This window comes from Rattus norvegicus, chromosome 1, assembly GCF_036323735.1.
Source record: "Rattus norvegicus strain BN/NHsdMcwi chromosome 1, GRCr8, whole genome shotgun sequence".
Lineage (NCBI taxonomy): Eukaryota > Metazoa > Chordata > Mammalia > Rodentia > Muridae > Rattus > Rattus norvegicus.
In genome coordinates this window covers 35,115,113-35,140,271 of record NC_086019.1, presented here as the reverse complement: position 1 = coordinate 35,140,271, position 25,159 = coordinate 35,115,113, and the positions used below count along the sequence as shown (strand labels likewise).

Below are 25,159 nucleotides of genomic sequence, written 5' to 3'. Positions count from 1 at the left end.
TCATACCTCTGTGGATGTAAAATAGCTTGTACCTGCTTTATGATACGTAGTAGTGACTGTGCTTTATCAGAGCTGTTTTTAATGATGTTGCTCAGAATGTTTTCTTTCCAGATGATGATTGAGAAGCTAATTTAAAAAAAAAATGGTGCCAGGTACCACAAGAGTAACAGAACTGTGCTGTTTTCTCGGGTTTTGTTTTTTTACTTTTTTTTTTTTTTTTAATGGAGTGTGCTGGATGTCTCTACAGTTTTGTTCAGATGACTGCAGAACCTGGAAAAGCTGTTGCTGCTGTTGATGCATAACACACTGCTATTATTGATCTTTTTATATAAATATAAATATATATATATACAGATATATAATTTGAATTTTTTGAAACTTTAGCTGTGCTGTCAACTTTGGAAAAAAGTATCCCCGTTTACTGTGTTGAGTTGGCACTGTACAGAAATTAACAGCCATATTGGTCTAGAAATGTTGAACTTAAGTTTTTTCCATTTGTACAGGGGTAACACACTGTATTAAATATGTAAGGTCTTAACAAAAAAAAAAAGAAAGAAAGAAAAACGAAAGAGCAATTTTCTATTAAATCAGTTGTACCCCCCCCCCAAAAAAAGAAATACCCAATTTAATAAAGATGGAGAATAAAAAAGAAATTTCAAAGTGAAAAAAAAAAAAAGAAGGAGCCCACGTGTGCTCTGTGTGATGGCCGAGCTTGAGGGATGGGACTACCTAAGCACTTTGGAGCCCAGCCAGTTTCATCATGAGCCCAAGATGCCGGATGTGGAGCCCCAGGATTGGTTCCTCTTTGCTGGGCTTTGGTCTTGCTTAGATCCATTCATTGCTTATGATGCTCAGATGTCCCTATTTTAAAACAGGATGGTTTACTTTGTGCTCTTTTATGTGTATGAAACATGTGACTTATTATAGGAATTCACCGTTAGGAGGTTGACTTGAGTCTTTGGCAAGACTTGGATTTTGTAGTCTTGAACAGTGCTGGGTCTTGTTAAAAGCAATAGGGACTCCTGAGGTTGAACCGAATGTACTTTGCCTGACCCAGAGCTTATGAAGTTGAGCATGAAAAGTTGTGCCTTAGAAGTTTGGGTTTCACACTGACATGAGGTAGAGTCTTGATGGTTGGTGTCGTCAACTTGACAGGATCTGGACTTACACAGGAGACAAGTCCCCAGGAACACACACAAGACAGATTATCTTGGGTGAGTTAAAAAGCTGGGAAGACTCACCATAAGTGTGGGTGACACCATTCCCTGCTTGGTCCTGAACTGCACAAGGGGCAGGGTAGCCGAGCCTGTTTCCTGACTGTATGTACACTGTGCACCAGTGCGACCCCTGCCTCTGACATCTGCCCTACCATCATAGACTACACCCTGAACTGTCAGCCAGACTAGCTCTTCCTTCCCAAGTGACTTTAGATAGGTGTTTTGTATCAGCCAGCAATACAGATGCAATTATCATTCAACACTGTAGGTTGTGACATTAAGACTGCTCCTATTCTAGAGTGGAGTTTTCCAAATAGGAACCGCCATTGTGCTGAATATCCCAAAGAATTATTTTTCTGCTCTAAACCTCCCCCCTAAATTATCAAATTTGACAACCCTTATAGGAAACTCTTGACATCCATTTTCTTTTCTAACACGCCCGATCTTTCTTTTCTCCTCTCAGTTTTTATTTCTGCCTTATTTTTCCATTCATTGCCGAAGCTTCTAACACTTACCAGTGATTCTGAAATTACATTTTTAAAAAATATTTTTCAATTGAAATGAAAAGCTACAAATCTTCACAGAGCCTTTGCACAACTGTGGCTCCGTGAACATCTCATTGTGCCAGGCCAGGTGCTATGCAAACTTCCTGTTTCTTTCTTTGCCAGTTCAAGGTCATGACCTCAGCCTGATCTTGCACACATTAGAGAATATTGCAGATCTGATGATAAATGGATTAACCCCCCCCTCTTTTTTGAGACACAGTCTTCTCATGTGACCTCCCATTCACTATTTATCATCTATGGTCTGAGCAGGAAACAGATGTTTGCTCATTTAGGTCAGTTGTGAGAAAGACTTGTTTGTCCATTTTTAAAAACAACTGTGGAGTACGTTGTTTCATTCATGCACATTCCTTACCCAACTGCATTGGTGAGCATTTGGATCACTCGCCATGTTTACAGAGCAGTTTGATGAACCTTTGGATACTGCTTTCCTCTTTCTTTCTTTTTCCTTCCTTCCTCCCTCCCTCCCTCCATCCCTCCCTCCCTTCCTCTCTCTGTCTCTCATTCTTTACATCTGAGTGTTTAACATTTTAAAATAAGTTTATTATTTTTATACTTAAATTCTTGTCAAGATTTATCTCGTAACAACTTGTTAAAAAGACTTCAATCTCCCATGTGTATTCAGGAGTAGTAACAGAAGGGCAGTACACTCTGGGATGTGAGAACAGACCGTGCTGTGTGGACACTATGAATGGTGAGAGGTGCAGGGGCCCAGCCTCTCTCTGACATTCCTGTTTGAAGTGTCGACTTTGGCTTCCAACTTTGTCACTTCTTGGGGCAGGTAGGACACAACGGAAGGCCACAGCAGAGGTCCCTGTATATACGGGAGGCCTCGGCACAGGTTCTGTATGTAGGTCAGCTTCCAGGATGCTAAGCAGAGTGGTGGAGGAGGAGGACAGGCAGAGACACCTAGCCCACAATTCCGGTCAACTTTCTTTATGTTTACCCTACTTTGTTTTTCTTTCTCTTTCTGGACTCATTCTAGAAAAATATGGAGGTTTTTTTTTTTTTTTTGACATCTCTTATTTTTTTCTTAAACTTTCCTTCTGCCTGTCTTCCTGCTTTGTATTCTGGGAAATTTTCTGATCTAGTCTTTAATTTTAGAAAACCGTTTTTACTTTTGTGATTCTTTCTTGATTTGTTATTTTAACTGCGAACCATTCTCCTCTTCTTAATAAAAGATCATTTTTTCACTTACTGATTTATAACCCACTTAGTGCTGGGCACTATTTTAACACTGGATCTCAGAGGGACACAGCCTCTGGAGCTGACAGCATGTGCAGGAGACTTGAGGGACCTGAACAATCAAATGTGCACAAAGCAGTACTGGATGCCGGTGATTGGGAGAGAAAGCAGGTATGGCTAGGAAGGGGAGGTGGGCTACTTGTTCATAGATGAGAGGCAAGGAAGGCCTCAGTGTGTGATATTGCTGAAACCTAAAATGGAAGAAGGGAAGGACAGGCTGGGATAATCTATTTGACGGATGCAGTGGTTTATAGAACCCTCCTGGATTTTCATATAACCACCTTCACTTCCTCTTGCTCCTATTCACGTGCCCATGACCCAGTGTCAGCGGAATTACCAGTTTCTTTTTCTGTATATTTTATTCCACTCTAATGATTCTCAATTTTACCCGCATTATCCTTTCAGACTGATCACTTTAAGAAAGGTAGAATGTGGGGCCAGTGGGATAGGTAAAGGTGCTTATTGTCAGAGCTTGGTGACCCGAGTTCTTCAAAAACAAAACAAAACAAAACAAAACAAAAAAAACCCCCACAGAATGGTTCTCTAAGCACACATGTGTCCCCCACACATATTTCTCTCTCTCTCTCTCTCTCTCTCTCTCTCTCTCTCTCTCTCTCTCTCTCTCTCTCTCACACACACACACACACACACACACACACACACACACCATTTAAAGACTTTAGGATATGTTGTCTAGCTGGCTAGTATAATTTCTTCTGCTATTATACCTGATCCTGTTTATGCAGTGTTCAGAGAATCCTGGGTCCGTGAGGAAGCCTGTAGACTGACAGGATTTATATCAGGGAAAACGAGCATGGGGATGATATGACATTGAGCTTCAATTTTACCTTAACAAACTCTAAAATCACACGGGAAGAGTCTCACTGAGGGACTCTGTAGGACCCATTGGCCTATAAACTTGTGTGTGGGTGTGGTGGTTTGAATATGTATGGCCCCCAAAGACTCATGTGTTTGAATGTTTGGTCTATAGGGAGTGGCACTACTAGGAGGTGTGACCTTGTTAAAGTGGGTGTGGTCTTGTTGGAGGAAGTATGTCACAGTGGGGGCTGGACTTTGAGGTCTCCTGTGCTCAAGCCATACCCAGTGTAGCACACAGTCTTGTGCTGCCTGCAGAGCAAGATGTTGACCTCTTGGCACCTCCAGCACCATGTGTACTCACACCCTGCCATGCTTCCTGCTGTGATGGTCATGGACTAAACCTTGGAACCATAAACTAGCCCCAAATAAATGTTTTCATCCATAAGTGTTGCCATGGTCATGGTGTCTCTTCACAGCAATGAAACCCTAAGACAAAAGGGTATTAATGTGATGAGACTGACCATGATGTTTTTTGGATGAATTTGAACTTTGGAACTTGGTGCTAGGAAAGTGCTTTAAGAGCTGCTTAGGACCATACTAGTAAGAACACGGAAGACAGTGGTGCTAACGGTTATTTGAAATCTGGGTGCCTGGCTCACGAAGTTTTAGAGGAGAAGAATTTTAGTATGTTGGCTAGAGACCATTCTTGAGATAGTTTGATGAAGAATGTGGCTGTGTTTTGTAATTGTCTGAAGAGTCTGCTTGAGGCTAAAGGAAAGAGATTTAGATTAATTGCATTAGTAAAGAAAAAAAATCTCTAAACAGTCTAGTGTAGACTGTCCTGTGGTTTCCAGTGCCACTCTTATGAAGAACTTTTTGATGAAAATAAGCAAGTTGAGCAAGGGAAAATGTGAACTGTGGAATATATATATATATATATATATATATATATATATATATATATATATATATGTGAGCTAAGTCCTCTATTCAAGGAGATGAACAGATTAAGAATTGGACTAAAGAGAGTGGTGATCTCAGGGGGAAGAACCCACCCAGCTAAGGTACCCACTTGGGAAAAAGAATTAAAGAACAGCTTACGTCCAGGCATGGTGATGCACACCTTTAATCCCAGTACTCAGGAGACAGAGGCAGGCAAGGTCTTTGAGTTCAAGCTCAATCTGCTTTACAGGGCACGTTCCAGGACATCCAAGCTTAGGCAGAGAAGGAGGCCACTGAGAACAGAAAGCTGGTGATAATACAATAGAGCAGGGGGCGGGGTGCTCCTTCCAGGCCTAGCAAGCAGGAGTACTTGGCAGCTTCAGTCATGTGGTTCTGGCTTTAGGGTCAAGGATAGAAGAAAGAGGTTATGGAATTTCCCTCTGGAACTAAGGGAAATTGCCAAGGTGGGGTGGGGCAGAGGTGTCCCTGCATGGAGGCCTTAGAGAGGTAATTGTGTGGAGCTGTGAGGTGAAGCCTGGATTGCCTTGGAGACCCCAAGAGGTTGAAGGTCCTCTGTGCCTCCTCATTGTGCCCCTTTCCCTATATTTTGGAACAGTCATGTATATCCTGTGCATTTATATGTCAGAAGTATGATGCTCTTGGACTAAATCTCTAAGACCTCAAGGAAGCCCCAATTAAACGTTTTTTGTTTTAAGTGTTGCCATGGCCATGTTGCCTCTTCACAGCAATGAAACTCGCACTGAGACCATGAGGAACTTTCCCACCCACTGTGGGTAGCAATACTCCTCTGGATTGCCTGAGAGTAGACAGAACAAGCTGAACATAAGCATGGATGCATTTAATTCTCTTTGCACTTGAATGTGGATGTGATTAGCTGCTTCAAATCCCTTCCACCTCACTTCCCTGCTGTCTATCATCAACTGTAGATGTGAGAAAAACAAACCTTTCTTCCCCACATTGTTTTTGTCAGGGTGTTTTATCACAACAACAGGGAAGGAGACCCAAACAGGAAGCTTTTAGAAAAATGAGTTTATTCTGCTAGCTTTCTACCTGTAGCCAGTGCCTGTATGCCCATCTCTCCACCATCTACCCACCCATCCACTCTCTATCCATCCTCACATCCACCCATTACCTATCTGGTCATCCATTGACCTATTGGATTTATTTTCAGAAGGAACATCTGATACACTTTCCCTCTGTGTTTACCAATATCTGAGGAACCAACTCATAAAAACGAACATATATTCTGTAGCTAGAATTTCAATGTGTGTATCCCACACACACACATCCCCATGTGTTTTGGTCTTGTTTTCCTTCTCTGCTCACTCACAACATCCATTGCTTCTCTCGGATTTCGTGCACGGCCGTGCATCCTCTTTTCCTGGGTATGGCCTGAAATTAAAGTCAGACTGCCTGGGTATGAATTTCATCTTTCAGACCCATACTTACTGATCTCTTAACCTTGGGCACATTCTATCAACTCTTTGTCTCTGCCCCTTCAATCATAGTGGGAACCATAATGCCACTGGTATCAGGACTGTCATGGGGCTTAGGTATGATAATGTGGGTTGAAAGTTTATGACTGGCTGTCTTAGTTAGGATTTTATTGCTGTGAACAGACACCATGACCAAGCCAACTCTTATAAGGACAACATTTAATTGGGGCTGGCATACAGGTTCAGAGGTTCAGAGGTTCAGTCCAGTATCACCAAGGCAGGAACATGGCAGTGTATGGATTGATGTCTATATGCAAGTGAGGGCAGGCACAAGATAAGGCAAGGCCTGTGATTGGGTAGTGAAAAAATAAGGCAGGGACGAGTTTTTGAAAGGCGGGAGAGAGAGAGGAAAAGAGAGGATGGAGGAGAAGGATGACCCACCCCATGTGGCTTTAACTAGCCACAAGTAGCTATGAATATCTTATAAGGGATGGATTATTATAGGACAATTTGTCTTATCTAGGTGGGTAGTTTATATCAATATCAATGGGCTCTGAGTTTATCGTGTGGACATTTTGTGGAGTGAGAATTTACTGATATAAATCTGATTGATAAGTTACAAGCTTCTAGAGTTTTGATTTTACTGGGATATTGGGAATTATGACTATAACCACAGGCAGCAGATGCTGGGATTGTAAATAGAGTTCACAGCAGAGAGTAGCAAGAGGGTAGCCATTGTTGGGGCCAGAGAGTAGCCTGTGCCAACATGGCGTTAGCCATGGAGGTGGAGAGACTCCCGGAGACAAAGAGTAACAGGGGGTAGTGTTGCATGGTGCCTGGTGCCCCACATCATTTTCTATTATTTAACCATTACAGCAGCTCCAGGCAGGCATGGTACAGTAGGAGCTGAGAGTTCTACATCTCCATGTGAAGGCTTCTAGGAGAAGACTGGCTTCCAGGCAGCTAGGATGAGGGTCTTATAGCCCACACCCACAGTGACACACCTACTCCAAGGCCACACCTTCTAATCGTGCCACTCCCTAGCATGAACCATCACACTGGGGTTGGCCCAGACTCTCAGCTCTTGTTAGCTGATGTGCTCCCGTGGCTGTTATTAGGTGTGTGGCTGTTACTCTGTCTGTTCTTTTCTTTTCCTTTTTCTGTGAGTCTGAGTATACTGTTCTGACCTTTTAAATTGTCAACAGTTGGTAAACCGTTTGCTGCTGAAGAGCCTCATCCTGTTCTTCTTACCCTGCTCCCCTCCATGCTCCACCCCCGGGGCCCAGCCCCAGTTGTCCCGCCCCCTGTGCCCCATCCCCCTCCTCTGCTCCCCTGTCACTGCTGTTGCTGTTGCTGTTGGAGCAGAGATACAGAGTGCTGTTGGCCACTCTTTGTCCATCTCTTGAAAGGTTCAAATCACACATGATGTCCCTCTGCTTCATGTTACTTGAGAGGTACTATGTCTGCACAGCAAAATAATAGAGGTTACACCAAGTTCTTGAGTAAACAGACGTCTTATTAGCTCATTCACGAGAAATCCCTTCTCTCAGGCTAGCTCTGAGAAGGCTGTCACCATGTACCAGCTCTCTTTGTGTGTGCATCTTGCAATTTATTTCGATGCATCTCTTGGGGTTACACAAAGTAACCTTTGAAAACCACAGCTGACTGATGAATCACAACACCAATCCTTCCCCACATTTCCGCACCTGCGCAGACAGGGCCTTATGCTACAGGCCAAGTAATAACGTATTGGGCATGATGCCCAGTTGCAGGTTAAGGAGTTTGTTTTCTCAGGGGTGGAGAAGTGTGTTGCTTTAAGCCAAAGACATGAAGTCACTGTCTGTCCCCGCCAGCGGGGACCCAGTTATTCAGGATCCCGAAGAGGCTTTCTACCTGTGGGCCAAAATGGGGGTGAAGAGAAGAAGGAGACCAAGCAAAAGTTCTGTTGTCAAGGTCTCGTTTATTGGGATGAACATTGCAGCTTTTAAGGCTTTCAGGTAGGGGGAGTGACCTTTGTGAAATATGAAGGAGGGGGAGATGAGGGTATAGGCAGTGATAGCTGGAGGCAAAGAAGTCAGGCGATGAGGTCAGGTGGTGGAGACACTGGGTGTTGACTGAGGAGATAACTGGTATCTGCTGAGGGAAGGTATCTGCTGAAGGGAGCTGAGGCATCCCTTGAATGTTATACTCCTGTGCCGTAAATTCATGGGAGAGGCTTTATCCAACAATCTTAAGATTTATGGCAGTCATCTTCGGGGTGAGTCTCTGTGGCCAAACAGCCCAGAGTCACTTTGAACCATGCAGTCAAAAAGCGGCTAGGCCCAAATCCAATATGGCTCCGTGCAACTGTCTACTTGAAAAGTGAAACTCTGAGCCAAGGAGTGGAAAAGTGGAAATAACCATTCTTTTCTTTTCTTTTTTCTTTTTTTTCTCGGAGCTGGGGACCGAACCCAGGGCCTTGCGCTTGCTAGGCAAGCGCTCTACCACTGAGCTAAATCCCCAACCCCAGGAAATAACCATTCTTGCTATTGACATGCAAGGGCCAATTGAAGTTTGAGGGCCGATAAGGTTCCAAGTACTCACAGGTCCTCCATCACCGGTGATAGTCCCACCATACACAAAGGAATGTGGACAAAGCATGTTTCCTCCTCAACCACCCTCTCCTCTGGAAAGAGGGAAGAAACCCACCGTGCAGCCTCTTGCAGACTTTTTAATAACATTCTTTATAGAAGGCTCAACTAGCTAGGAGATAACTGGGCAGACACCTAAGAAGCAGACAAAAAGGAAATTGATGCATGGAATGATTAAAAAGCTAACAGGATGGCCACAAAGCTTCCGACAGTGACAGTGGGGGTGTGGGGATGGGGTGGGGGAGGCGGGGACATTGCAGCCACCTAGCCAGTCTCACCTTTCCCCATATCTGGCATTCACTGGTGTCAGTTCCTACAGCGCTTCAGGATGAGGTGTGCCCACAGCTGTCACCTGGCACCACTGCCATTCAGGACACTTGCATTTTAAAAGCTCCATGGAACAACGATGCAGTCATCCGGGAGACCTGGCTTCCTTCTGTGGACCAGACGCCTTTGGGAGAGAGATGGTTCATGGAAGATTTGAACTTCACAGGGCATCCCTAGATAAAGCACAAGGAAAGACAAGATTCATTTAGGCTCTTAACACAAAATGTGTGAGGGACATACCTATTCCCCCAAACCATTCAACCAAACACTGACTGGGTTACCACAGACATCCCAGGTCAAGGGCTATGACATTTCAGACAACATCAAGTCCCCAACTTCTTGATGTTCTTTTGACCCATTGGCTATGGTTTGAGACATACAGCCTGGATCTATAACTTGCTTAGAAGCCTCACACAACCCAAGGAAGTATTTCCATAACCTGTTTGTGACATTAAAAAAGGATGTTATAAAGGATACTAGTGAACAGCTAGTGGGAAACATTCCCAGGGCAGCATGTGTGTGTGTGTGTGTGTGTACGCGCGTGCATACGTGTGCATACACAAGCACATAACTTTACACCATCTCTGGAATGTGATAACTTGCCCTCATTCTCCCTAGTTCAGAATCTTCAGCAGGCAGCAGGGCCTTCATCTGTCTCAGCCTTCACTTGTAACTGGGATTGGGATACCCAGAGATTGGGATACCCAGAGGTATCTTCTGACCGGACTCAAGTTCACATCTCTGAAGAGCACAATAGGCTTGGGGGGTTGGGGAGAGGGTTGATCTGCCTCCTGCCCCTGCCACTGCCATTACCACAACCTCTGCAAGGCTTCCAATGTACCCTAGCTCACCAACATTCGGAAAACAAATAAAAAGTAATTATCATGAAAGAAGGCTTGCACTTAGAAGTGAGGTTCACAGATTTGTCTCCATATCAAAGTCTGTGAGCTTCAGGTCCCAGCCATGCCCCACAGCAGAGACGCTGTGGGACTTGATGTGAGCGGGTGTTTGAAGTTGTCCTCAGGACTGTCACAGGCAGATGGCTTGGGAAACAACTGGCCCAGATACGTTGTCAGAGCAAAGGGAGGAGCCACTTCCTGTCTTCTGAGATGCTTGCTGTGATGACTACTTAATGTGTCTGAGTGTGGTTCCGTGCATGTGTGCAGGTGCCTGTGGAGGCCAGAGGCTTTGGATGTCCCTGGAGCTGGAGTTACAGGTGTTGGTGAGCTGTCTCACCTGAATGCTGGGAACCTTTGGGTCCTCTGTGAGAACATAAGAGATCCTAACCTATGAGCCTGCTTGGTTATTTAAAATTGTATTTGATAGCACATTTTTATTCTGTATATTAATTGTACACAGTAGCAGCTTCATTATGATATTTTCATAAGGCATTTAATGTTCTTTGATCATATTCACCCCTCATTACCCTCTCTGGTCCCCTTCCCATGCCCCCTAATTCCCTTCTGTTTCCAACTAGTCCCCTGCCCCCTTCCTACTTTCAGTTCATGTCTGAGCATGGTGCACTGAGGTTCATCAGTATTGAAGACAGCAGCATGGGGGAAGGGCAGTTTACAGGAGCACAGACACCTAGCCAGCGGCTACACTGAAGAAAACGGAGACTGCTTTTTGCTAAGACAGCCTAGGATACGTGTGCACACAATCTGACGACGTCTGTTGTAACACAAGAGATCAGGGATCGTCAGACATCACTGTGTGCACAAAGCTGAAAACGTAGTCTCTGTCACACCCAGACAGCTCTGTAAGCACATTAAGCTGCTTTCTTTTCTCTGAAAGATTTGCTCTCATTCTGTTCTGTGTCCCTTCCCCACCAGGCTCTCTGGGCACACTTTAGTCTGGCGGGATCTGAAGTCATGTAATCTTCTTTAGTTGTGGCCTTCCCGCTAATACCTCAAGTTCTCTTTGATAATAGGAGATTAAAAGGAGAGGAAAGCATTTCAAGATGGGTTTATTAAGACCCAACGAGGGGCTATGATGGCCCACTAATCCAAGCACCTCTACTCCCCAGCTTGGGATGGAGTTCTTGTCTTTGGCAGTGAGCTGTGCTCTTGTACAATGTGCCATTCCCGCCCCACACCTTCCCTGTGGGGTCATGTGCTTTTATTCAGTCATGAACAGCAATGCTGTATTCTCCACTGAAGCCTATGTCTTCCACCTGGCTATTCTGGCATTTATTTAGCCACATCCCCTCCTTAGTCTCTGGCCACTTCTGAAGTGTAGATTGATCTATTCACTTACTGAGTGGGGGAAAAAATCACCCTTTTTGAAGTTGTTTCCAAGAGTTTGGAGAAGAAATGTATGCACAAAGGAACTCTATACTATCCTGGTTCAGTGGCCAGGGTAGGGATGTAGTAGGAATGGCCCTGCTCTACACTAGAAACAATTGCTCCTACCTAAGATTCTTCTGCCTGATCTTGGCATGTAGTTAACCAGAACTGACTTTCAGAGCCCAGCATTCATGTCTGTCTACGGCCTGAGGACAAACTTGTTCTAATGTTCCTGCCATTCTTATCTATGTCCAAGTTTCACTTTCATAGTAACTGTACTCACTGGTGTGTGTACATATCATATATCAGTCAGTCTATCTATCTATCTATCTATCTATCTATCTATCTATCTATCTATCTATCATCTATCTACTTTTCATCCATCTATCATCAGTCATCTGTGTATCCATCCATCCATCCATCCATCCATCCATCCATCCATCCATTCATCCATCCATCAATGGAAGCCATAATTTTGGGGGATGTGTTAGGGTAAAGCCCAGAAGGAACTGGGAGGGTAAGTAAGAAATGTCGAAGGATATGAATACACATATGAAAATCTTTTAAGAAAGTATTATACTGCATACATATATGTCACCCTGTACACACATGGAAATACATATAAAGTCACGAGTTTCATGCAGAGGCTCTTTAACCATCTTCTAGTTCATTGCTCAGGCTCTGGCTTTCATGTCTGGGTAGTGGTTGTTTCCCCTTCACCCTTTTTAGTTTTGTGAAAGGAAAAGGCTGAGTTAAGATGGCTGCCCCTCCATGCCTTTCTAGATGAGACTTTTCCCAGTCACATACTGTTATAACAGGTACCTGGACTATCACACAGGGAACTTTCTCAGTTTGACAGACATTGGCAACAACAAAACTGACTCTGTGAGGTTCTCGGCCTCAGGGGCTTCCCCAGAGACACCTGGGCATCAGATTTCCCGGAAGCAACAGTGAGAGGAAGATTTCCCTCTGGAAGAGCTGGTGTGGGGGAGAGCTGGGAGCCACACAGTGGCTGCTTGTACAAGTTTGTAGCGGTGGGGCACTTGCAACCTGTGTTCTAGAAGTCTGGGTGAGAGGACCCCTAGAGAAGGGGAGTCAGAGAACAGGGGGGAGAGGGGAGACTAGAGAAGGGCCTGGAGTCCTGGGTGCCAGGCTACATTCTGTGGGATGTGCATATTCCTGAAGGCAGGCATAGAAGACTTCAGAGTTGGAAGACTGCTGGAGGACATGGCCCCTAAGTCATGGGTTTGACAGCACATCCTGGTAAGAGAGTCAGAATGCTCTAACCATGTTCAATTTGAGCTAAGCAAACATATCTTGGGAATTGTCTTAGTGGCATAAGGAATTTAAAAAATGGATCATTGATTGGATTTAGCAGGAAAGTTGTTTTATAAGATAGTTTCATTGTGATCCTTCAGTTATTAAGGATCATGGATAAAAATAGATGTGGACCCAAGGAGTATGTGTCTAGAGTCAGTATGTGGCCTGTGAGACTGGGTGGTTTGGGAATGTCCCTTGTAGGGATCATCCCTGTTTTTTTTCCCCTCTTCTTACATAGTATGAATAATATTATGATGAAACCTAGGCAGGCAGGAAGATGGGCTTTTCATTCATCAGAAGACCAAAGCAGCCAGTACCAATTATCATCGTTAGAGTTAATCAATTTAATCATTAATTTAATTTCCTGATTTGTGGGCAATAAAAAACATAACAATGTATATTTGCCAAAATGATTTGTGACCTCAGTTAAAACAGTAATTCAGCAATTAAGTACAAAGGAATTCCATTAATTCATACTGCTTTTACTTACCAAAGCAGTCAGTGACAAAGCAGAACAATTAGTCAGAAATCAGTCCTAATAAAATGTCAGAATCACTGAGGAGGACACTGCGAGAAGGACACACACTGCCGAGGGTGAGCAGTCACTGTTGAGATGGGAATGATGAGTTTAGGGCAGGCAGAGATCTCTAGGTCCTCTCACACCAAGGGCAGTGAGAAAGACTTGATGGGTTCCTTTATGAGTCTGGAGATGTGCTTGATGGGCCAAGGGCTCACTCACAAATGGGAGGAGCCAAACCCTGGTCCTCAGCACCCATGAGAAAACTCAGCTACGGAGACACACTATAACCCTAGTCATAAAGACAGGAGGATCCTGGGGTTCTGTGGCATGTCAGCCTAGCTTAAACAGCAAGATCCAGGTTCGTACACACACACACACACACACACACACACACACACACACACACACACACACACAGAGAGAGACAGAGACAGAGACAGAGACAGAGACAGAGACAGAGACAGGGTGTGTGTGGGGGAACCTGTGTCAACAACTTAGGGTAAGTAACTGTCTTAGTCAGGGTTTCTACTCCTGCACAAAACACCATAACCAAGAAGCAAGTCTGGGAGGAAAGGGTTTTTCAGCTGACACTTCCACATTGCTGTTCATCACCAAAGGAAGTCAGGACAGGAACTCACACAGGGCAGGAACTTGGAGGCAACAGCTGATGCAGAGGCCATGAAGGGATGTTACTTACTGACTTGCTTCCCCTAGCTTTCTCAGTTTGCTTTCTTAGAGAACCCAGGATTACCAGCCCAGGATGGCACCACCCACCATAGGCTGGGTCCTCCCCTCTTGATCACTATTTTGAGAAAATGCCTTACAGCTGGATCTCATGAAGGCATTTCCTCAAGGGAAGCTTGTTTCTCTGTGATAACTCCAGCTTGTGTTGACACACAAAACCAGCCAGTACAACTGACCCCTTGTCAACTTGACATACAAATATTTCAGTATGAATCCTCAACCCTTAGTTTCTTATTCATTCCCAAGATCTAAATAACTTTAAAATCCCACAGTCTTTACAAATTCAAACATACTAAAATTTCAATCCCTTTTAAATACCCAATCTCTTTTGAAATTCAAAGTCTTTTACAATTCAAAGTCTCCTAACTGTGGGCTCCACTGAAATACTTTCTTACCTCAAGAAGGAAAAATATCAGGGCATAGTCACAATCAAACTCTAACCATCCAATATCTGGATTCCACTCACGATCTTCTGGGCTCCTCCAAGGGCTTGGGGTACTTCTCCAGTTCTGCCCATTGTAGACACACCTTGTTTTCTAGGCTCCAGCTGCCTGTACTCCACTGCTGCTGCTACTGCTCTTGGTGGTCATCTCATGGTACTGTCATCTCCAAAACACTGCTGTCTTCTGCTGCAATTAGACTGCACTTTCACAAATAGCCTCTCAAAGGCTCGTTTCATGGTGCTAAGCCTCAACTTTCTCTGCATGATCCCTTCAGTCCTCAGCCTTCAACTGCCACTGAGGCTGCACCTTCACCAATATGAGGTACAACTGTGGTTGCCTCTTGAACACAGCCTCTCTGTGCTCTCAGAAAATACTTCCCAGACGAGTTTACCTCAGTGACAGTGGTCTCTTCTTAATCACTGCTAATTTCTTAGCTCCAGTTAACCAGCATCAATTGTCCCAAAGCACAAAGGTTTCACTTTAGTAGGTCTGGTATCTTGTTACAGCTGATTCTTCAGTCCCAGCTAACCAAAACCATAGAATCTTCACATTCAAAACAGCCACAGCCTTGATAAGTCTCTAATCTTCCCTCTGAAATTTTACAAGCCTAGCCTACATCTTCTGCACTGTTCTCAACATCCCATAGAGCTCTTAATATTCCAATGGCTTTTCTAGCTTAAAGTTCCAAAGTCCTTCCAAAAACATGGTCAGGTTGTCACAGGAATGCTCCACTATGCTGGTACCAATTTGTCTTAGTGTTTCTCTTCCTGCACAAATATCATGACCAAGAAGCAAGTTGGAGAGAAAAGAGTTTATTCATCTGACACTTTCACATTGCTGTTCATCACCAAAGGAAATCAGGACAGGGACTCTCACACAGGACAGGAACTTGGAGGCAGGAACTGATGCAGAGGCCATGGAGGGATGTTACTTACTGTCTTGCTTCCCCTGGCTTGCTCAGCTTGCTCTCTTATAGAACCCAAGACCACCAGCCCAGGGATGGCACCACCCACAATGGGCTGGGCCCTCCTACCCTTGATCACTAATCCAGAAAATGACTTACAGCTGGATCTCATGGAGGCATTTCCTCAGCTGAGGTTTCCTTTCTCTGTGATAAGTCCAGCTGGTGTGAAGTTGACACACAAAACCAGCTAGTACAGTAAGTGACTGTGAAATATATCCTGAAATAAGCCTATGGCCTCCACAAACACATTTGTACTGAGGAGCACACCTGCACACACATGTACCACACACATATACACACACTCTCTCTCATACACATACTCACACAAGCACATAAACTGACACACAAGATTCCTACAGTCACACACACAGTCACACAGTCCCTTACCCCATTGCCAAGAGAGAGAGGAGGGATGAGGGGGGTGGGGGGGGGACAAGAAGAGGGAGGGGAAGAGGGGGAAGGAGAGGGAGGAGGAGGGGAAGAGGGAGACGATCCTGAGGCAGGACTCCCTGAGGGTGGTTATATACTGAGTCCAGTTGGAAAGCTGCAGGCCCACAGTCTCACAGGAACAGGATTGAACTAAGTTGAAAAAGTAGAGGACTATAGAGGTGAGGCATATGACCTGGAGTGCTGGACAGCAGATGATAGATGACAGGTCCAGCACTTCCATTGCTTAGCAACAGGAACCATGCTAAGTGAAGCCCTGGGACCATCAGGAGCTCTGTGTCTGCCAGTTCCTGGATGCACCTATGGGATGGCCAGATGACAGGTTGATGAGGACGTAGCATTACCATATCAGGTGTTTTTATGGGGTATAGGGTGTTATAACCTTCTTAAGTCTGATATTTGGTAAGTTCTTAGTCTTATATGGTTTTGGTATGCCCGTATGGTCCCATTTACTTTGATATGTTTCTAGGTGCTACTTTTGTATGCGGGAATACATACTCAGTTTCTGCTTCCTGGATGCTACTGTACGGGTGGTAGAGCCTACATATCCTGGCAGGGCAGGGTGGTGCTCCTCTTCGTTCGCACATAGCTCGGAGACAAACTGCTGTAGAAGAGTCCACCAAGGACAGGGCAGAGCCAGGAACTCATGGTTTCACAGGGTGTAGCAACTTAGAGCAGGGTGTAGCCTGCTCTCTACAGCCCGTGTTTGTATTTCTAATCTGCATGTTAAGCCTCAAGGAAGCTCTGGATAAAACTGAAGAAACCAAAAACTTTTAAATTGCTTCTGACTGCTTAAGTTCACTAGTGAGGGCCATTTGCAGCTGAGGAGGAGGACACCCCCCTTCAGTTGAAAGCTGCTGTGGGCTCTGTTCCAGGACCCTGGCTCCTACCCTTAGATCTGTACTCTTCTCTGGACAAACACATCGAACTCATTTGGAGAAGGTAATGAAAGTGTAGGCCACAGTGGGCACAGGGGCTACGCAGATGGGGCCTTTGGGAGCTTCCCTAGTGGTTCAACGCTGTGTTGCTTCTTCGGGGGTGGGGGTGGGGGTGGGGACAGTTTGGAAGCAAATACCTCATTCTCTAGGTCTGGAGGCTTTAACAACAGGTAATATCAAAACGTTATTAGTCTAAATATTTGTACACTAAATAAAAAAACAATGCCAGCTTATAGTAAATTAACCTGTGTGGTAAAGAATTCTGTAAGTCTAATGTGTCCTTCAGAGTCCCTGGCAGGTGGAGACTTTACCTGCAACACAAGAGGAGACTCAGAGGTTACACACAGCAAAGACTGTGGTCCGGGTGGTCCCTGAGCTCAGGTTAAAGAGGGCAGACTTCCAGCACATTAAGACCTTTTACAACTGTACCAAGAAAAACCAACAACTTCAAAGATGAATGGGTGGAGTTTTGAATAGTAATCCCAGAGAAGTGAAAGTCTAAATGATTTATAAACACATGAAAGGATTAAATTCGCTGAAGTCAGTGGAATGCAAATTAACGTAAGCAGGATCACCCCTAGAAGTTGTAATGCAGAGTAAAAGAGTAAATGTGTTGCTTAGAGGTGGGGGTGGGGGTGGGGGTGGGGGTTGGGGGGTATTGGAGAGAATATGTGAGGAGGGATAGGGACTCTCCTGGCTCCTGAGCATGTGCTTGCCTTCATAAAAGCTGTCACAGGGCTGTGAAGACTCAAGCATTGTGGTGGTTTGAATAGATTTGGCCCTCAATGACTCAGGCATTTGAACGATTGGCCCATAGGGAGTGGCACTCTTAGGAGGTGTGGCCTTAGAGGAAATGTGTCACTGTGGGGGCAGGTTGTGAGGTCTCCTAAGCTCAAGCTGCTCCCAGTGTGACAATCTCCTCCTGCCTGACTCCCTTGGCTTTGGTTCTAAACTCTTGACTCCTCCAGCACCAAATCTGCCTGCACAACACCAGAATCAAGGATCTGAATTTGATCCCTGGGACACACTTTGTGGAAGAAGAGAACCTATTACCATCCACCAGACCTTGTGGTCAGAGAGGAGAGAGGGATTGTGGGTCCCTCCCTCTGTCATGTGGATTCCCCTCCTGGCTCTCCATGGTGCTTGTTGGTCTGCAGTGGCTGAGTTCTAAGAACAGACCCACATGCAGTCATTCCAGTTCTTCTATTAATCCAGTCTGAGTATTGTATTCATTGTATCATTGTCCCTTGGTCTATTCATAAAGGGCCAGCAGGAAGGGGCCTGGGCAGGCAACAGTGACAGCAACTGTCACACCTTCATATGGGCACAGTGTTCTCTTCCCCTATAAAGATAACAAGTCAGATTTTAATCCCCGAATGTTCTCACTCACCATGAAATTTGAGAACACAGAGACTTTGTCCAAATATAAACACAGATATAATCATACCTCCTTTAGCTACACCAACCTTTATTCCATATACTAGTGGAATTATGATTCTTCTAAGGTGCTGGTATAAGTGTTGAGCTTAAAGATGTCCAACTGTGCTCTCTGCAGAAAGTGACCAGACTACCCAGTGGTCCCTGTTGGCACTAACCTCAGTGTCCCAGTTTCCTCTGCAAAAAGCAGGAGCCCAGCACTGACTCTTTCCTGCGTTGTGCTGACAGACAATTGACAGGGGAACCATGTAAATCAGGTGCAGATGGAAGATGGGGAGTCCAGACAGCATGAGACAAGATAAAGGGGGCCCGGTGCACACCACAGGCTGCCTTACTCTTTGTGTAGGCTACTGCCTAGGAACACAGCTTAAGTTTTTTTCTACTCTAAAACCCAAATGGAACCATTGCTTTTTAAATAAAGGAGGAGACTAGCTGCCTTCAAATTTCCTTTGGCTCCCCATTGGGAGGCTGTGATTTGCATTTTAGATGCAAATTCATGTAAATCAGCACTTATTTTCAGATAAAATCCTTCCATTGAGAACAATTGGGAGTTATTGTCTAATGCCAATGAGCATTTGATCCCCATATAATTTCTTAGCATATGGATTAAGCCTGCAATAAAGATGGTGCTGTCATGATGGAGCCTGGGGACAACTGACCCAGGTATAAGGACAGGAAAATGCAATCACAGACCCTTCGCCAGAATTTGGGACAAAGTCAGTCTATGTGCCAGGACAGTCATTTGGCTGCAGTAGGGACTACCCAGTGTATCCTCTCAGTAATCAGTTACACCCTAGTTAGCCTGCAGGCCAAAGAAAACACTCCATCCCCGCATGGTTTCTTGCCAGCTAAGGCTGTTTTTTGTAAGTTCAGAGAGTGCCGGGGATCTACCCACATGGTAGAACTCTCCACCTAGTTGGTTCCTGTGGATGTGGACATGACATTCTGAGACTCTATCTGGAGAAGCAAGAAAGGCATCAGAGAAGATACTCAAGAGGAAAGGAGTTGCCGTGGTCTGGTCATTGAAAACAGGTGGTGACAAGATGTAGGGGACTGTTGACTCTAAGTGGACCCACAGAAAGGGATGCTTCTGAAAGCTGAAGTGGGGAGGACTTCTGAAAATAGCAGCTCGAATACACAAAATACCATTGCATGGGGTGGGCATCAGGAAAACAAGAGCATTCTTGGGGGGGGAACCCCATTCTTCCATAGGTCAGATATGGTTAAGGACAGACCATAAGGAAGCTCCTCTTACAGTACTTCAGGAAATTTGTTTGAGAAGCATTCTGAACAGGATGCTAGTAGACAGAGGGTCCCATCCTCTGTGGTTTGGATGTTCCATTTAGAGCCCATGCAGATGTTTTAACTGCCACTGTCATAGCAAGAGAGAGAGACCTGTGAAATGTGATTAGACTATAGGAGCATTGTAGTGGGGTAGTTATCAAGACAATCTCCCCCCCCATCTCCCTCCAATCTATGCAATATCTCCTATAATATTTTGACATACAAGAGAGTTCTCAACATATACCTAATCTTGAACCCTTTAGCCTCTAAAGCCATCAAACAAATACTCACTATTGTTTATCAATTATGCAACTTGTGACATTCCATTACAGCAGCAGAAAATGGACTAATCAAAGACATGCACTACTCAGTGGGAGAAAATCTTTCCTAACCACATGTCTTAGTTTTAGTTTGGGTTTTATTGCTGTTAAGAGACACTATGACCAATGTAACTCTCATAAAGGAAAAATATTTAATTGGGACAAATTTCAGAGATTCAGTCCATTATCATCATGGTGGGATGCTGGACCCTCCTGGGTCCTCTACGGTGTTTTACCCCTGCTAAAGCCCTCCTGATGCATGTAGAAGCCTTTTGTTCCTAACAAAGGAAAATCCAGGCCCTGAAGTGACACACCTGGATGGTACACCTTGTGATAACCAGTTCCTGTCTTTTGTTTCTCTTTTCTTTGTTCTTGAGGGCTTAAGTCGGTTTTCCCACTGTGCTTCCTGGAATTTTCTACCTGGTGAATGTGGGGGTGTATATTTGATGAATAAAGCAAAAGAATTGGCATTCTCCTGACACGAATGACCCGAGTATGTGTTTTTCTTAAACCCTGCAGGTTTGCACCCAGCTGTCAGTACCTTATTGGCACAGGCACCAACAGTGGGAAGCATGGTATTGTGCAGGCTGAGTTGGTGCTGGAGGAGCCAAGAGTTCTTCTACATCTTGACCCAAAGGCAGCCAGGAATAGGGTCAATAGAGTCTCTTCTGCCTTGGGTGGAGCTTAAGCATATGACCTCAAAGTCCACCCCTACAGTGAAGCACTTCCTCCAACAAGGCTGTACATACTGCAATAAGGCCATACCTCTTAATATTGCTACTTCCCATGGACCAAGCAAATTCAAACCACCACACTACACATCTCACCAAATAAGGATATCTAAAATATATAAACAGTCAAGAAACTTAATAAGTTGGTAATTAAATAAACAGATACTGAAGAATGTATGTCCAAATACATTTTAAAATGTTCAACATCACTAGCCATCAGGAAAATGTAAAGTAAAATGACATTAAAATCTAAGTCACTCCAGTAAGAATGGCAGTCATTGTGAAAACTGGTTCTAAGGTGGGGGAGAATACTGGGAGAGACAACTGAATTTAGGGGAGGCACCTTTGGGAAAAGCAAGAAACCTAAAACAAGGGAAACTCCCAGGAATCCATAAGGGCGACCCTACCTAAGACTTCTAGAATGGGGCATATGGAGCCTGAAATGGCCACCTCCAGTAACCAGAAAAGACTTCCAATGGAAGGATTGGGACAGCAACCCAGCCATAAAAACTTAGATCCATCATTTGTTCTTTCTATAAGATGTACGGAAATAGAAGATAGAGTAGAATTTGAGGGAATGGCTGATCAATGACTGGCTCGGCTTGAGTCCCATTGCCACAAGAGGGAGCCCACCCCTGACACTAGTAATGATATTCTGATATACTGCTATACTTTCACATGGGAGCCTAGTATAACTGTATCAGAGAGGCCACACCCATCATCTGATGGAAACTGATGCAGAGACCCACAGCCAAACATTTGGTAGAGCATGGGGAATCCTGTGGAAGAGGGGGAGGAAGGATTGATGGAGCCAGGAGTCAAGGACACCACAAGAAAACCTGCAGACTCAACTAGCCTAGGCCCATGGGTGCTCATGGAGACTGAATTGCTAATCAGAGAGCATGCATGGGATGGAACGGGGCCTTCTGCACATATGTAACAGTTGTGCAGCTTGGTCTTCATGTGGGCCTCCTAAAGAGGAAGCAGGGGATGTCTCTGACTACCCTGCCTATCTATAGATCCCTTTTCCCTGGCTGGGCTACCTTGTCTTGTCTCAAAAGAAGATGTGCCTACTCCTACTGCAACTTGAAGTGCCAAACCTGGTTGATATTCATGGGAGACCTCCTCTTTTTTGAGGAGGGGAAGGGGTTTATTGGGGAGGAGGTGGGAGGGAGGAACTTTGAGAAGTGGATGGAACAGATGTAAATAAATAACTTAATTCGAAAGAGGAAAACAAATAACATTAGATGCTGCTAAGGAAGCAGAGAAGAGCAGACTCGTATGAACTGCTGGTAGGGGTGCCAACTAGTCTAGGTCACTCAGAAAATAAAAATGAAAAGGGATCTACTCTGGGACCCAGCTTAACCCCTGAAGGACTCTATGTCAGTGGATCACAGGGACACTATACACTGGTTTTTATTGTAGCACCACTCACAATAGGTAAGTTATAGAGTCACCCAGGTGTCCAGTAACAGAGGAAGGGATGAGGAAAGTGCATTATAAACACTCAGTGGAACTTTATGCAGCCATAGAGAATAATAAAATTATTTTGCTTACAGAAAAAAAAGGATACAATTTGAAATTATAATATTAAAATGATTAAGTTCAACTCAGGAAGACAAATGCCACATTTTCAATCAGTCTTTGGCATATTTAATAATTTATGTATGTATATAGGATATGAAAGTAGATGTGAAAATGGTAGGATGAGGAAGATAAGTGGAAGATGGAGAGAAGAGGAATGTGGGAGAAAATATAATCCATGATACAGACTCATGGGAATGTCTTTATGAAGCCCAGTACTATGTACAATGGGTATACACCAACTAAAAAAAGAAAAAATGCCCCTCACATGTAATTAGACAAAAAGTAGACAATGATATGGCTTTAAGAATGGCCAGAGAAGCTGGGCATAGGGGTGCACACCTTTAGTCCCAGCAGGAGGCAGAGGCAGGGTGTCCAAGGCCAGTGCCCTCTACATAAAGAGTTTTAGGACAGTTAGAGCTATGTAAAAATATCATGTCTGAACTAGAGAGGGAAAGAAGGAGGGAGAGTTGAAGGTGGGAGGGAGGGAGAGAGACAGAGACATATACACAAAGAAACAGAGAGGCAGAGGTAGAGAAATAGAGAAAAACAGAGATAGAGAGAGAATGGTCAGATAGTGGTCAAAAAGATATGGCTCAGTAGTTTAGGGTGCTTGTTACTTGGTGTTTCAAAAGACCATAGGCCAGGTGGGTTGCAGATGCCTGTGACTCCAGCTCTAGAGGATTCAACACCCTCTTCTGGCCTCTTCAGGCATCATCTATGTTTATATACCTGCGTGTACACACACACACACACACACACACCAAAACCCAACCAACCAGACAAAAGACAAATTTTAAAAATAAAACAGAGACCCAGAGAGAGCCTTTATCAGGTCACATTGCAGACAGCTCCCAGTTCTTTGAGCACATTTTCCCAGTAATACACTGAAACATTGTTTGAGTGACATGGAAAACAACTGGCATTATATTTCTGTTGTAACCCCTAATCCAAATCAATTTAAAGCAAAATAGAAAACTAGCTTTAAAATAGGGAGGATAGTTTTCTCTGGCATTGCTTTTAGCACTTTTCTTTTGTGCTGGGGGAGGGAGGTAGAGGAGGGGGGGAGAGAGAGAGAGGCAGAGAGAGAGAGAGGCAGAGAGAGATAGAGAGAGAGAGAGAGAGAGAGAGAGAGAGAGAGAGAGAGAGAGAGAGAGAGAGAGAGAGAGAAGACTTTGGTTTGTCAAGATCTGGCTGACTCTGGAGGGAGGGGTAACAATAGTCTTGAGTGGAGTCTTCAGGGCACAGACAGCATCCCTCAGGCTGAGTGCCGGGAGGCGGGAGCAGGTGGAGGTTCAATTAGCACTAGGAGCTGCTCATTAGGGGGGAGGGGAAGGGCCTGCTGGTCTGTGGCGCTAAGGAGGCAGACCCCTTAGAGGGGAAAGATGACTGAATTAGCAGGGGTTGGCATTAAAATGTAGACAGAAAGGCTTTGGCTAAATCTCCATGCCTATTTCCCTAATGAGAGACCAGTAAATGAGGGGGCCCATTGGAGACTCCACAGATTGAGGGAAAGGGGCAATTTGAGAAGAGAGTTGTCTGTGGAGAGACAGTGCTGCCCTGCTTGGGAAAACCGTGATGATGAGGAAGAGGTGGAGGGAAATGATTTCCTCTGTCGACAGAGAGCAATTCTCAAGAATAAAAGGGGGCTGCTGTGCAGAGCAGGGTGACCAGATGTCCTTTGTGCAGGAGGATGCTGGAACAAAGGGAAGTGAGCTCATAGAGTGGGGGTGGGGTGGGGCTGTGAACCAAGAGGGATTAGGGACAAGAGGAGATTGTGGTTCAGATCAAGTGTTTCAGCATAAACCTGTGGCATCTCACCTGGCATTCTTTCCCCAGGGGCTCTGTCATTGCAGGGCCTTCCTCCATGGGCTGGAGGGCTGGAAGGCAAGATATTCCCTGGATCTTAGCAGCAGCAAGACTCTGAGGAAGTTCAGCCCCTGAGGTGTGGTCCTAGTTCAGGGAAGGGGAGAATCAGCTTCGTGAAGACCTCTACCTTCCTTCCCCTGCTGGTGAGGGCCGGGCGGGTGGGCACCTCGGAGGAGCTCTTCTCTGTTTCTTTTTCCTTCCCCCATATGGGCTCTCTCTTCTACTCAGGTCACTTTCCAGGAACTGTGATGAAGAAAGACAGATTTGTGAAGTAGCAAACACAGATGTCTGTGACCTGGACATGCCAGTTACCAACAAAAAACAGGAATAATCTTTCTAAGGTAGGAAGAGCAGGCACGTCCAGTGTTGTGTTTTATATAAAGATAAGGAGAGAAGGAATATGTTTGGTGGAGGTGCAGTAAGGTGTGGGAGAAGGGGTGCCTCCAAGGGCCAATGGTGAGACATCCCTTCCTGCTGAGGGACCAGCCTCACCATAGCACAGTATAAAATAGTTTACTCAGGACATGGGGAGGGGAATTGAGAGGGTAGTAGAGACAGAGTATGGGGTGGGGTGGGGGGGAGAGAGAGAGAGAGAGAGAGAGAGAGAGAGAGAGAGAGAGAGAGAGAGAGAGAGAGAGAGAGAGAGAGAGAGAGAGAAGTAGAGGCCAGCCATGAGCATGCAAAGAGAAAGGGGGGAGGAGAGAGGAGGAGGGGACAGAGCAGGAGCAAGAGAAAGGAGGGGGTAAGCAGCTCCCTTTGTAGTGAGTCAGGCACACCTGGTGGTTGCCAGGTAACTGTGGGGCGGAGCCTAGACAAAATGCCAACGGTGGGTTTTGTCCAGTCTAACAGCTGAGAAACCATCTGCTCCCGAAAGGCTGTTATTACCAAGGACAATCCCAGGCTCTCGGCGCCTGTGCCTGTGAGGGCCATACCGGGCTCTAGTGCCTGTCAACTTCTCTTAACACTCTGTTTTAGAGCAGTACAATGGATGAGACCTCACTTCCGGAACCTTTGCTGAGGTCAGCAGATAGTAAACATGGTTAGCGATTGTTTCCTTCCCCTAATCTTATGAC

The 25,159-nt window shown here is 45.0% G+C and overlaps 2 long non-coding RNA genes across 8 annotated transcripts in view; one reads left to right on the top strand and one right to left on the bottom strand.

Moving 5' to 3' along the window:
• Nucleotides 1-8,183: 8,183 nt before the first annotated feature.
• On the bottom strand, nt 8,184-24,849 carry LOC108349392 (uncharacterized). Of its 3 annotated transcripts, XR_005497899.2 has the most exons (6): nt 24,579-24,849; nt 24,253-24,329; nt 24,039-24,170; nt 16,099-16,223; nt 9,152-9,373; nt 8,184-9,008 (listed from the first exon to the last, which is right to left on the bottom strand). It is a non-coding gene; the product is annotated as an uncharacterized LOC108349392 (long non-coding RNA). The 3 variants fall into 3 exon arrangements; XR_005497893.2 differs by having other exon boundaries at nt 24,253-24,813; XR_010062855.1 differs by lacking the exon at nt 16,099-16,223 and having other exon boundaries at nt 24,253-24,674.
• The window catches only part of LOC120099033 (uncharacterized), a 42,994-nt gene continuing 41,794 nt past the window's right edge, over nt 23,960-25,159 (top strand). Inside the window, exons 1-2 of one of the 5 annotated variants that reach the window (XR_010062854.1) lie at nt 23,960-24,229; nt 24,315-24,427. This is a non-coding gene — a long non-coding RNA (uncharacterized LOC120099033). The remainder of the gene's footprint in view (nt 24,230-24,314; nt 24,428-25,159) is intronic. The other 4 variants (XR_005497866.2, XR_005497880.2, XR_010062853.1 and 1 more) reach the window with 4 other exon arrangements.